Raw genomic sequence first — 15,131 nt, 5'->3', positions numbered from 1 at the left:
TGAGCTGCCACTGCTAACTTTGGACATTCACAGTATTACCAGTTGCCAAAGCCAGGCCCTTGGCACTTCTCCTGGAAATGCAGACTCAATCCCCTGGGCAGCACTGATTCTTCCATAACCCTACTTCTGGCTCCTGGTTGAGTAAAAGAAAGAAAATGGTGAGTGAAAAATCCCATCTGTTCCTAAAGACTGGCCTTAATATAGACCTCACCTTTCTACTTGCTTAACCTAGGCTGACATGGGACAACATTACAAGCAGTTTCATATTTGGAATTTCAGGCTCTGCTCTATTGTACTTTCTTCTCTGGTAGGCATTTCCTATCTTACCCTTAGGAGCCCTGGCTTCATCCTTTCTCTTCCTACTCTCTTTTTGAAAATAAAAACAAAACAAAAACAAAACTATGTCTACAGAAAAATATCTGATAAACTCACTAATTCCAAAGTAAAGTTCCAAAAAGGTTTGAATTGTGCCCCCCTTTCTGGTAGGTTTGCAGTTGGCTTTAAAGCAAGGCAGGTAGGGGGTATCTAACTTCATAATTTTTGCAGCTGTTTGGTCAGTGATTCTGACTCTTCACCCCAAATCACTATTTTTATTAAGACTTCTCCTCTTCTAAGTCAGATATTTTTAGAGACTTTTCTTAACCAAAATGAACTTATTGAGTTGTTTTACCACTATAGATCTTATGAGTTGATATAATTTTAATCAAAACACAAACTTACGTTAAGGTAAGAAGTTTTACATTGACCTTGGTTTATTTATAAGGGCCAGTATGGTTGGGTGAGAGGAAATGCCACCACGGAGTAAAGAAAATATCTCAATAGGAGACATTTCCCTTCCAACCTACATCTAATTGATCATTAAATCCTATAAACCCTACTTCCAAAATATGTCCCACATTTTCTCACTCCTCACCAAACCCATAGTGCAAACTTTAGCTGAAGTCAATTTAATTTCTTACCTGGAATAGCACAGAGACCTCCTAATTATTATCCCTGCTTCCACATTTATGCCCCACCCCCCTTCCACTCCATCCTTCATTCAGCAGCCAGAGTAATGGGTTCAAAGGACAATTCAAGTCATATCACTCCTTACTTAAAACTTTCCAATGGCTTCCCAGCCCAATGAAGATGAAATTCAAAGTCCTTTCCAAAGATCTGTGAGGTCCTAAGTGATCTGTCCCAGATTTCCTCTCTGATTTCATCTTTTGCTATTCTCCTTTCATCTCCTAGATTCCAGCCACAATGGCTTTTTTCCTTATACCTAAATAGGAAAAGTTTATTCTTAGCTCAGGGACTTTGTTCCACTGTTACCCTGCCTGGATTACTGTTTGTTCTGACTTTTATGTGTTTCTTTCTTAGGACTTCTGTTTTAGGTCAGTGCCCCCTTCTCAGAGAGGTTTTCTCTGATCTAGCCTTCCCTCATCTCCTATTTGCTGTATCTCATAGACCACTCTATTTTTCAGAGCATTACAGTTGTCTGGAATCATCTCATTCACCTGTTTATGTGTTTATTATATGTCTCCTCTTACCTGACTATATATATGTTTCACGAGAGCAGGGACCTTGGCTTTCTTGTTATTGCTGCAATCCCAGGGCCTAGAACAATGCCTGCCACTTAGACAGTGCTCAATAAATATTTGTTGAATATGAAGAAAAGTACCAGAAAACATACAGCTTAATTTGCACAGCCACAAAGTATTAGAAGTTGTCAGATATCATTTATAAGCTACTAGCAAAACACAGAGCAGTATCTGAAAGCAAGATATTTTGATGAAATAATTAGTCCAAGTGAAACAAGGGGAATTTATTTTGAGCAGTCCAGGAGTGAATGGGCTTAAATCATGGCTGGTTGGATTGGGTTGGTCATCAAGTAGCAAAATAAAAATCAGTCAAATTGGAGGTTTTAGTATGTTGTGTTCTCTTTTACTCAGACAGCAGTATTTTTAAATGACTTGAAGCTTGCAGTTCTGTTACGGTGACTCGTCAACTTGAAAAATGTGTTTCTTCAGGGTGGGAGGAGAGTCTTAAATTCATAATTCATTTGTTGCAATGTTCATTTATTAAAGCACAGCCTTATTCTCTTACATTCTTCCTTTTTTGTAACATTATGCCTGTTTCCTCTCCTTTTATCAAACTTTATGCATGTATGTGCATACATAATAAATAAGAAATTATACAATGCAGTTTATGTTAGCAGAAGAGCATTTTTAATATTTTTATATGTAGAGTGGAACACGCTTTCTTATATTGTATTATAACTTGGCTTTCAATTTTAAAATGTGGAAAGAATATGAACACAAAGAGCATATACTATTTTCCCCCTCCCTATTTACGACTCAAACAAGAATTTCATCAGGTTCATGTATAGAAATATGACTAAAACAGATCAGGGGATACAGCTCACAGAGATCTCTGATTAATTGAATTCTTCAATTTCATACTAACTCAAGGAAACAACAGATCCCCTGTGGGGTAGAGGGTATAATCTGTGCATTCATCTTTGTGTACTACCCTTCTCACTAAGGTTCTATTAAGCCACTGCAATCATTAGGCTAGTGTGCAAACCACCAAATTAAACAAAGAGGCTGTTTTTAGAGAATGGGATGGAAGGCAAGGCAAAACATTTTTTAAAATAAAAAATGACTTTTCCTCAAAGCCCAGAACAGTAGCAGAAGGCTTTAAGAACATAAACATAACCAATCTGTCTATTCCAGGGGATAAAGGCTATGTTTCTTAAACATAAAAGAACAAAATTTCTAAGTAGCAAGCAAGTTGGAATCATTTGCATAATGGATTCTATTTACATAAATTACATTGCTTATAGCACTCATCTGATAAGACTTGGCAAAGGTGGAAAACAGAAGTGGAAGTGGAGTGTAAAGAGGGGTGAATGTATGGTTCTAAAACTCCTTTCAGCACTACTGACTCTTCTGCATTCTTTGAAGCCCATGCTTCTTTAGGGGTTAATATGTAAATTTGCCCCAAACTTTGTAACCATGAATGTCAAGAGAAATTAGATTTGGTCATTCATGAACTCTCTGTACCCCCCTGCACTGTTTTGTTTTCTTTTATAAAGGTAAAAATGAGTGCATCTGTCAACTATTGGAGCATGTTAACTTCTGTATTTGGGATATGACAGCCACTGGCTGTGAATTTTCTTGCCATAACAACCAGATGAAAATGTCAGCAATGAATCTTTCTGCTAAGTGCCAGATTTTCTTTCTCATATGCATCATTTCCCTTTGACCAAATAGAAAATTTCAGTTGTTTTAACGAAGGTTTAAAGCAAAGAGCTTATTTCCAATGGTACAGCATGATAGCTTACAATGTGCATTCCTTTCAAGAATGGGTAAATATTGGGGGTATTTAGTGGAAACTTAGATACACCTTTATCAGGATCTGAAGTTCGAGAAAGACATTCTGGTCTCATAGATATATGGATGTAGAAAATTTAGTCTAAGAAGTTTATTTACTTATAATTTTTTGGCTTTCTGTTTCTTCAGAACCAGTGATGTTTCAGGTGAGGGAAGGATGTGAATGATGAGGGAGTTAGCTGCTTAAGATCTGCCCTACCCTTCTAACTCAGGGTCTTTGATCTGATGAGGACTGGGAAGAACAGAATTTATTTATTCTTCAAGTTCTAGACTCAAGAATTTCATAAATATTGACATATACTAATTAATCTATAGTGAGATTGGACTTTGTGAATGTATAAACATTTGGCCATGCTTATGGGATTAATTAGGATTGGGTTGGCTGCAGTTGATAGTTTATCCAACTAAGCATGGCCTAAGCAAATTATTTATTTTTATACCCTAACAAAAACTTTAGAATTGTAGTTTCTGGCATTAGTTCAGCTGCTCATGAGAAACATAGGCCTTCTTTTTCCATTTTTCCAGTCTAGTGTCCCTAGTGTGCTAACTTTGATCTTCATGCTTGTTGCTTCAAGATTGCAAGATGGATTCCACAGCTTTCATATATAGAAACCTCACTGGATACAAGAAGGGGAAGAGGGGAGAATGGACCAGGCCAGTAGCATTCTGCCCTTTTTTATCAGAAAAGAAATAACTCCCCTCACCCAAAAGTCATCCTTGTACGTCCATCCCCCAGCTACCTTCCTCTCAAGGTCTTTTTGTTTTTGTTTTGCTTATGTTTCATTGACCAGAACTGGGTCAAATGATTACTCATATCTGTTAGTGAGGCTGGAGAAATGAATATTTAGCTTGTGTAGTTATCTAATGAAGAGGCAACAAGGGAAGATGTGCTGAGTTAGCCCAAGCTATAAGGTTGGCCATAATTACCAAGGAATTACAATACTCTGGATAGGTGAACATTGTTCTATGTACAAAGTCAGGATTTGATGTTATTTTGAGCACTCCAGGGCCAGTTCTAACTTTTCACTGTCCACTAATTCCTACTTGCCTCTTGAATAATATACATGACTCCTTTCTTTTTCTGTTGCCTTCTCAGAAAGATGGCTGTGGTTCTTGATGGGCTACTTTCTCCAGAAAGCTGAAACGTGATTCTAAATACACTTAGACTGAAGGGATAGTGGACACAATTTTGAGTAGAAAAAAGGAGATGCTGCTTTCAGTACTAAAACAAGTTTCATTGTCAAATTTTAGAGTCAGTGGAAATCTGGGAGAAGGAATGTTTGCCAATCTGTAAATTGCTCTAAGTTATTGACCTATCTATCAGCAAAATTCTCCACCGTTCCTTCTCTTTTGTCCAGAAAACATTCAAAACACTTGGGTAGAAATTACTGAAAACATATATTCTCTTCTATGAAGAATGTATATGAAGAAGCCCTTGATCTGAAGTTTTACTCAAGTCATGGGGTAAACCCTATGGGATATTGTACCATTCCCAGCAAAGCCTTTCCAACCAGTGCTGCAAAGAGAAACCAATGCATCTTATCGTGAAAAGACAAATGCTTCTCACTTCTCCTTGGCATGAAGCAGGCGGCTGCCAAGTAAAGGTAGCTGGCAGGATTCCCAGAGACAGGGCTTGGGCCATGGGTTGGGCAGAGGACAGTTGGCATCTCATTATTTCATTGTCGTGCGGTTGCTGGGCACACTAGCTGACATGCAGAATCAAAGTAAAAATTACTACTGTCAGAGAAGTGATACTAATGGCAGTAACTCTGTTCAGTCCTTCAGTGTTTTCCAGGGACAATCACCTCAATTTAATAGACCTGCTTCCAGCTGCATTAACCCCCCAGGAAGGTGGCTGGAATATGTTTCCTGAACTGGTGATGCTGGATGATTCGTTTTAATAATGGTTTGAGGGCCAGATGAATTAGTCACTGTCACTGGAGCAAAGAGGAAAAAAAGTGTATTCAAAAGTATCACCACATTATGCCAGCAGGGAAAAAATAAATAAAGCTTAAAGCCAAACAAATAAAATACTCTTTTAACCCTTTTAAAAGAGAAAGCACAGGAAATATACACCACAGGGGACCCTAAATGCAAAAACATCGAAGCAGTGAAACATTCACTCATCATCACGTTTATCAATAGAAGTCAATATTTGGACAATTGGTACTTGTGTTTATTAGTCTCAGCACCCCCCCGCCCCCGCCCCTCCATTTCTCACTTTTTCAGACTTCATTCTATTAGGGGTACTGATTGTCTGGGATACATCCGAAACTTTCAGGGTTACAGTGACCAAATGAACAGAGATAACCTAAAAGCAGGCAGTGATCTACCTCCCTTGCAGATTGGATCTAGTAGAGAGGTTTGTTGTACCTTAGATATTATCTCACACAATAGTGCCACCAGCAGAGATGAATACACAGTCTTGACTTGGTTTGTGAGTTTGTCTATACTTAAGTGCCACTCGATGCATGAGTTCCATTACTCTGAGCAATTTTTCCCATTATGTACATGCATATATATATGTCTGTGATTCTATGTGCATAACTTATCTCATTATAAAACCCAGGTTAAAATGTATGAGTATATAGTACCACAAGGTAAATAAAGAATGGATAAAAATGAAATTGGAAGGAAGGTAAATAAAAGTAGGAAAATAAGGTAAACTACTGTAAAAAAATATGTAATAAATTGTCTAGAATCTAAATCATTTACTTGAGGTGGGCTGCAAATTTGGCTCAGCTTTCTAGCAGTCAAAGAAAAGAGAAATTTGATATGATTCTCAGTTCTATATAATGGAAACAAGGCGATTGCTGAAAAGAAGCAAAAAGCTCTGTCCTCCTATGATATCTGAAAGAATTTTTCCTATTATTATAGTTTTCACTTCACCAATTTAGATGTTCTGTGCTAAAAATAGTTTTACTTATGTATAAAGTGCTGAGGGGTGGTGCTACCAAGAAACGAATAATAATAATAATAATAATAATAATAATAATAATAAACTAGCTTTATTCCTTTCTTTGAAATGTCAAATTGTCATCAATTGGGTACTTAGGTTCTGAATAAGGAAATAAGTTAAATTAAAAGGAGAGCTTTCTACTAATGTTTTTAAGAGATTAAATGGCATACAAAGTCTGGCAATTTTTATTTTCAGAGAATCAGGATGATTCAGGGAGCTGAACTGAGTCATTGGAGAATCCTAAAAGACACAACACATTTATGAGAGCCAGAGAAAATAAAGTAACCTGAATGTCTGCTGCTCTCTAAAAGATACTCAGATGACCACCAGAGAGTTACTATTGGATGTGCTATGGTCATTCAGTTACCAACCAGAGCCCAGGGGTAGAGAGCTCATGCTTCAGAGTGGTTGGCCATGGTCTGTGGACAGGAGATTCGTTGATTATGGTGTTTCAGTAGACCCTTCTGCATTTAGAGTGCAACCATGTCTAGAGCATTCCACCCAGAAAGGGTAACACATAATTCAGTTATTGGGAATGCCTCCCAGGATGCAGGTGCACTACCAAAGACTGTCATTCTTTGGTGATTACACCTATTTGCTGGAGAAATGGAGCAGCCATTTAATGTTTTAAAATTTAAAACATTTAAGATGAGTGTTTGGATTTCCTCCCATGTTTGGTAGCATCATCATATCCTAACAGATAAGCTGAGTCTACTACTAAATAACTAAGACTTGAGTGTACTAGGCCTTTAAAAAATCTTGACTTTAATTATTTGAAATAATGTGACATGGAAGGAACCATAAAATGGGCAGAATTAAGAGACAGAACAACAAATCAAATGGGTGAGTCAGGTATCTCTGTCTTTCTCACTGTATCTGTATACCTGATTATCTATCTATCTATCTATCTATCTATCTAGACAGTTTAAAAAAAAATTACCAGAATGTTACTTCTAAAGCAAGGCCAAGCTATATAGATATTTAGATTTAGCAAAGCCAAAAATAAAAAAAAAGTATGAGAAGCACTTTTAGGCTAGCACTAGTGGACATTAGGCAATCAGTCAGCATGTAAAATGATAAAATAAAAAAGCTATTTTAGAAGACACATACTTTAATTCTACACCAAAGCAATATTTCAAGTACAAATATTTCAAGTACAGGGGTGCCTGGGTGGCGCAGTCGGTTAAGCGTCTGACTTCAGCCAGGTCACGATCTCGCGGTCCGTGAGTTCGAGCCCCGCGTCGGGCTCTGGGCTGATGGCTCAGAGCCTGGAGCCTGTTTCGAATTCTGTGTCTCCCTCTCTCTGACCCTCCCCCATTCATGCTCTGTCTCCCTCTGTCTCAAAAATAAATAAAGGTTAAAAAAAAAATTAAAAAAAAACCAAATATTTCAAGTACAAAATAAGAGAAAAAAAGAAATATGAGGAGACCAATGTTCATGTTCTACATTATCTTTTTTACTACTGACAGAATAAACACAAACAAACCTGTGTGAGTCTTTGGAGACAACTTGGCTACCCTTACAGATAGAATATTTTCTTTCTGGATGTGAAGGTAACCATGCATGCCTTGTAAAAATTTTAAGAGAATGTGTAAAGCCTTGTATTGAGGAAAAGAGATAAGATGGCAAAATGATGAAATGGAACCAGCTATTACAAAATGTCCATTTCTGGCCCACATGTGTTTTTCTCCCCATTTCATTTCCAAAATTGTCCCCTTGTATCCCAGTTTCTCTTGATTTCATGAAGCAGAGTTAGAGATCAATAGATATTGCTTTATAGAACATTCCTGTGTTGTGTGAGTATACAGCAAGGGGACTAAGGGAATTGGACCAACTGGGAGGTCAAACTTGGTCAGTGTTGGTTGGAGCAGGGCAATTTGGCTCTTTAAAATGTGTTGTTCAAGGGGGAATTTAGAAGGTTAATTACTGGGATATTATATCAGGCAGATAATTTTGGGGGGAGGATTTTATTCTATTCTGCATATGTGATGATATTCTAAAATGAATATCATGCACCAGCTGCTTGTTAACTTGGTTAACTATTGAAGTTTAAGAATTAAATATTTTTGGCTGACAATGTTTATCAAAAGATGTTCACAATTTCTAAAGGAAAGCAGAACTCTGGTAGTTGATATTAAATAGCATTCTATTTTTTAGTGTATCTAAATAAAAAAAATTTTTTTTTCCTACAAATGTTGGAAAAGAGTGACTCAAGTTACTTCCAAGACTGGGAGAAAGGGAGTGGTTATTATAGGACCCAGTGGAAAGAAGTCTGGGAGGAGTCTCAGCCATGCAACAGGGGCCCCCAGGGGCCCAGGGAATCCTCGGAACTGGTCCACACAGGAAAAACAAGAACACAGAGAGCAGGAAAGCTTGCTGTTAAGAACTCCCTTGGAAGTTCAACTACTACCTGGGAATAATAAAAACAAACAAGCAAGCAAGCAAGCAAACAAACAAAAACCAACCCTGAAACCATCCTATCAACTTCTGATAGGTCATATCTACACTAGAGTTCTTTCCTATGATGGTGTATAATCAAGGTAAGGCTAGGGGGCCTTTAATATTTTAAGGGATATAATTTGTATATTATCTAAACTACAGATGACAAGTACAAGTTTAGTTACATAAGAGCAGGCACAGTTGAACAACAAATCTTTATAGGCATGTCTATTATGTGTCAGACACTGTTCTGCATCCTGAGGATGCTACCAACGAAACTTGGGTGAAGGACTTTGGGCAGAGGGAAACAAATCACACAATTCCAATCAATGCATGATTTTTGTTGTCTCTTGCTATGGTCATTTTCAGGGGCTTAATTCCTTGTCTGTTTGAACGAGAGTGAAATTACTCAAAGGCAAGTTTTTTTAGTTTATACCCCCCCCCCCCCCCCCCCACCACTCTAAATGTGTTATCGTTTGTCAAGTATTGCCATTGAATGTCCTTACACAGGCACTGTGGATCGCTTCTCAGCTGCCAGCCATCATGTTGTGCCTTTTTATTCTTTACTGGTATTACTTTAAATTGTGGGCATCCCCATAATGAGTTTTCTTTTTTTTTTTCCTGACCCTTAAAGAAAACCCTGATATAATTTGCTGAACTCTGATCCCATTAACTTAAAATTTTAGTTATGAAAGGTCAAGGTGTTATAGTTTTCACTTTTCTCAATCTTAGAAATAGATGAGGTCAGCTTCATTCTCTGCCCCCAAAGGTACATGTTAGTCAAAGCAGGATGAAGTTTGATTTTTTAAACCACTTACAATAGACAACTGGTTTAACTTGAGTTTTCATTAAATTGATGGTCATGTACTTGGTCATAAGCATTTCTGAATAGTTCACAGTTCAGTGCTGGAAGAGATGGGGGCCTAGAGCTTTCTGTGTATCTCAGACACCATGCTAGGCCCTGGAGGAGTAAAGATGAATTTAATACAGTTCTAAAAAAGTAAGTCCTCAAAGAGGCTTAGATACATATTTAATATCAAGTAGTTTGAATGACTAATAAGTGGCGAAGAGTTTGCCTTTGAGGTATAATACATTATTAAAAGCTTTTCCTAGTGAGATATAAGAATTTGTGGGATATCGACTGTGGGATAAATACAAGGGCTTGACGAAGGCAGAGAGATATAAGGGTGGATCAAACAATAAAGGCTGTATATTTTTCATGTGACAATCATTACTTTTACCAGAGTCTGGTATTAAAAAAACAAAAAACCCCAAATTGGAAACAACTGTTGAACATTCAGAGCTCCTATAATTTGTGGAAACCCCACATTTACATAATGCTCAATTGGAAGCTAACAAGGAAAAAAAAATGTTAGGCAACTGAATTATCTTTACAGGTTAATAAGACTGCCAGAAAGCAACTGAGAAAGTACTTTCAAGAGGCGTATTATTTAACATAATGACATTTCTTTTCATGCAAACCAAATTAATTTCTGGAATTACATTAGAATGTACACACCGCTCCCCCTTTTACAAGTTTTCAAGCTAAATTGTGTTAGATCTAGAAAAACACTAAATAGCCCCCCTGCCTCTCTTCATGAGCCTTTAAAATGAGAATGTGTGTGAATGAGAGTGGAAAGAGCGATGATACAAACCAAGAGAGCTAGAAAGTCGATCCATATCAAGGAGCAAGCATAAGGTCTGCACTGTCAGTAATTAGCATTCATACTGGGAAAGAAATTACATATTAATATACTGTGTGTTCTTTTATTAGGTGGCTCATTTTTTAACAGTGACATGCCTGTGGACAGAAATGTAATTCTTCAGAGAGATTTAAAAGGTTGGGACTACATGCAATTCACCACATTAATCATGTGTTAGATCCAATAAATACCCATTGTGGGTTTTTTGTATTCATCAAGAGTTCAGAGGCAGTAACATGTTATGTTCCAAAACTGTAAAAAAAATAAAGTCCAAACTAAACGGGGAGAAATGAAGGACCTGGAGAATCAAGGAATGTTTCTTACTTACTTGCAAAATCTGTCTTCCATTTCTAATTGAGGTTAAACTTCAGACTAATCTTAGAGTCATCATCCATCTGGCTGACATGAGAGGTTTGTTGTTATTAATTAGTGTAGGAGATAGGATAAACCAAAAATGTGTAACAATATTGGGAAATAATTTTAAGGACTTGCTACTATTTAATCAATGTTTGAAAGACATTTTTATGTCAGTTCAACTCTTACTCCTGTGTGTTGTATAATGTCTGGCAGTCCGAGAGAGGAAGAAAGCCTTTGTTTCTGATTATAAAACACATTGCCATAGAAGCTTATGGTGCACTAAGAGTGTGTAAGGCTAATCATCTTTAAATGCTGGGATGCATTTTCAGAGAATTAGAATGTATAAGGACATAGAACTCCTTGTAGTTTATGCTTTAAGAGATACTAACAGTGGAAACAGATTTTAAAGCACTGTTAATGAATCCACATTGTAGCATTGTTTAAAATAACATGATATGAAGCATGAATTGCATTCATACATGAAAATGAAATCTGAATGCATTCTGCTAATGGAAGGCAAAAGTCAATTGTCATTTAGGTCACTGTGTGACGGTAGGAAATCATTTTAATGAAGCTAGCCCTGTTCAAAACAGTTTGGATCTCAGCATATAAAAAAATATGAGTTCCCAAACAGGATTTCACTGGAGGCAAATACTATCAAGCAAGCAACTCAAGTGTACAGTAAAAGCTCCCACTAGCAAAAGGTTGAATAAGCTTGCATCAACAAAATAGATGGTTTTAAGTATTTTATTCTTCCCATTTTTGATGACTTTCAAAGTAGTACCCAGCTGCCTGCACTCTGTGAACTTTGGGGGAGAATTAGGCTCATCTCAACCCTTACAATACTTAAAGACTATGCTCCATTTAACTAAAATTATGCCCAAAGATAAACAGTGGAGAACATAGAATTGTCACTGTTGAAACGAAAGGCTGAAGTGTATTAATCATGTTGTTACTTATCAAGATTCCCCTCATCCTCCTTTCCCAATTAGAATTTCTTCATCAATTCCCAGTTCTACTTTTCCTCTCTCCTCCTTCAGAATTGGCAATGAGACTATTAAGAAATGAAATCTTGAGCAAGCCTTCCAGTTACAGGTGCTCTTTGTGGGAGATTTAATGGTAACAGGGACTGCAGTTTCCTACATTTACAATCTTTTTCAAAAGACAGCAAATTTGGCCAAGAACTCAGAAAGTGCAGTCCTTAGTTCAATCTGCATTTATTCAAGGCTGTGCTGTATGCCCTTGGGCAATCAAAGAGTTTCGGAATGTGTGCCAGGTGTCATGTTATTGAGCTTGCTGCTGCCATCGGCTTCTCTTAGTCAGGAAGGCTGTTGGGGAAGATGACGACCCCAGGGAAATCAAGTCAAGTTTATTCAGCATTCAGTCTCAGGCTATCGGTTAAGGAGACAATGGGAGTTCTGGATACAAAGTCTCTTCATTCCTCATCTCTTCCTTCTCTCCGCTTAGTAGAGAGATGCAGTTGAATCAATGTGGTCAGATTTATTAATATGGGAATATAAAGAGGAAGAAAATATGTCGCCAAATAAGCCTGAGTGTCAAAACTTTGCAATTCTTTCTCATTATGTAAATTTTTTAGATATGTTTTGGTTTAGGAATAGAGAAGAAAAAAATGTATACAACAATGTCATTTGCAAAATACGTGGGCATTGCTGGGAATTCTGCCCCCTAGTGCTTTTGTGGCATGTTGGAGTTAAAAATAATCAATGTTAGTAAGCAAGGAAAAGAAACCTATGAGAAAAAGAGACGATTGACAGGTGGTATAATGGAGTTCAGACTCTGTGTGGTGATTTGCTGTTAGGGAGAGCTGTCTAACCTTGTTTGTGAAATTAATTTAATTCCTCTAAGTCTCAGTTTCTTTATCTGTAAAATGGAGGTAATAAAATTAATGGCATTCAATTGGGTGGGGTGAAGTGTTGTATCTAAAGAGCTTAGAATATTAGAACAAATTAAATGTTGGTTATTAATAGTGCTAAAATACTATAATAAAAATCCAAGTGATTACATTTAATTTTTATCTAGGTGCTTTGTTGGAATTATCCAATTTTATGCAATAAAACCTTTATGGGTCTTTTCTCTGTCTATCTGTCTTTCTCTGTAGAAGGATATTTCCTATTTGCCCAGGAATTTACATTAGGGTCCATAGATGAAAATAACAGGTATTAAGTATTCCACATTTAAAAAACCAACCAACCAACCAACCAACCAACTAAATAAACTACCACTTTGGGGCCAGACTTCTGTGTCTACAGGGCTTAATAAGGAGTTTAGAATTACCATCAGCCACCATTCTTAGACCATATAAAAAGTTTGGAGAGGGTAGAAGGAACCTTCAGGGTCAGCCTTGGAACAGTGGTTGCAATGTGGTAGCAGGATGGGGTGCTTACCTTTGCCCAAAGCCTGGTGAAGCCAGGTGAATCCCTTGGGGAATTTAAGGACATCTACATTAAGGGACTCAGCAGAGTTTTCATAGGCCCTTTGAGGAGGACTGCATTCCCCAAATTTGGTAGTGTAATGATACTTTAGTTTTCCATGTATCAAGTAAATAGAATAGCATGGGAGATTGCTGAGCTTGAATCACTTGAACCATATTTAAGGGAGCCCAGCAGCAAGCAAGGGTGGGCTGTATTTACAAATGGAGGGTACTGAGGTCAAGTGGAAGAGACTGAGCCAGACCCTCATCTCTCACTATGGGGAAACACACAGTGAGGCAGCTCTACTCAACTTTCTGAAGAATATATATGTGTGGACCAGTACACAAGTGAACTGGCACCTGGTTGCCTACCACATGGAGGTCTTGACTAAGGGAAGCTGTGACACCAAGGAAGGAACTCTAACTATGAGGAATTAAATAAGGGAGCATTTGCTTCTTCACACTCATGCTTTCTACCTGCCTTCAGCCATGTGGAAGAGTAGACCTAGGAGGGAGAGGAGGAATTCTAGAAGTTGTCATGTTTCCATCTGTCCCCCAAAGCATGCTAGAATTACAGAGGTGAAAGAGCAGGCAACATTTTTCTCTTCATTTTAGGTACCTTACGTCAGGTGTCTTGCCTGCATGAGGGATAGCAAGAGTTGGAAGGTTTTAACTATACTGTTTTCTATGTGTCAATACACAGTCAGTACCCAGAAGTTTGCTTTTACCTGGTAAGGATAACTATATGCCCTTATTACTTTTGCTTTAGAGTTATATCAACCCTCTAGCTCTGTGCTATGATTTAGCTTTCAGGGACTTTTATTATTCCAGTACCCCACAGGAAATCATGTTGGCATACTACATTAATGGCATGATGCTGGTGGGATGATGGCTGGTGGCATGATGCCTTGAGAAGATATATAACTGATAGAGGATCAGAGAGAAATCTCTCAAAATACAGGGATCTACAATCTCAGTGGAACTTTTGAAGCTCTAGTGGTCTGAGAAATGTCTGGAAATGCTTTCAAATTTAAAAGGTGAGTTGCTGGACTTTTCTCTCCTCATCAATAAAACAAAATAAAGAAATAATGCTTGAGGGGCTTCTTTGCATTTTGGGAATCAATATATACCACATAGGACTCATTTACAAAAGCTGCTGACTTTTTTGTGGTGTCTAGAACAAAAGACATGTCTCCAGCTGGTCTAAACTGCAGTATAAGCAACTCTTTCAACTCTTACTAGTTGGTGGATCCAATCAGTAGTGGTCAAAGTGTCTGAAACAAATTGAAGTGTTCATTGGAGCCTGTGGCAGATAGAAGAATCAGAGTGGAAATAGAGTTTTGGAGCAAAGCCATATTCTTTCCAGTAAGTAATTATTGTCTCTCTTAAAAACAGATCTTGCTTTTTTAATGGACCCTGATAGAGACTAAAGTCTGACCAAAGACACAAGGTGACCAAGCCACACAAGCTGCCCAGTTTGAACTGTGTGTTACCTGAATCACAAGGCATATATTTGGAATGCCCAGCAATTCTCTTTTATTAATTGAAGTGAGATAAAAAGGACTGGGTCTCAATGGGTAGAGATGGCAAACTAGGATGCATGATAAAATGATTATACTTCCAGGACATTTGTTAGGTCCTTCAGCCTCCTTTCTCTCAATCTATATAACATCATTGTGGGTTCCCTATGATCAATTGGTTGAGAAAGAAAACATTTGAGCCTATTTTATAGATGACTTTAATCAATATACTGGCACCATTTATGTGTACTGCTATGGTATTGTCATGCAGTAGTGGCTTTGAAAAACAATGAAAAAAGAAAATTTCTTCAAGAACAGAGTTTAATAGTGTATACCATTATCTAGCTT

This window comes from Herpailurus yagouaroundi, unplaced genomic scaffold (assembly GCF_014898765.1).
Source record: "Herpailurus yagouaroundi ecotype Mexico unplaced genomic scaffold, PumYag 28, whole genome shotgun sequence".
NCBI classification, from domain to species: domain Eukaryota; kingdom Metazoa; phylum Chordata; class Mammalia; order Carnivora; family Felidae; genus Herpailurus; species Herpailurus yagouaroundi.
The sequence above is the reverse complement of the archived record's forward strand: the minus strand, read 5'-3'. Positions refer to the sequence as shown.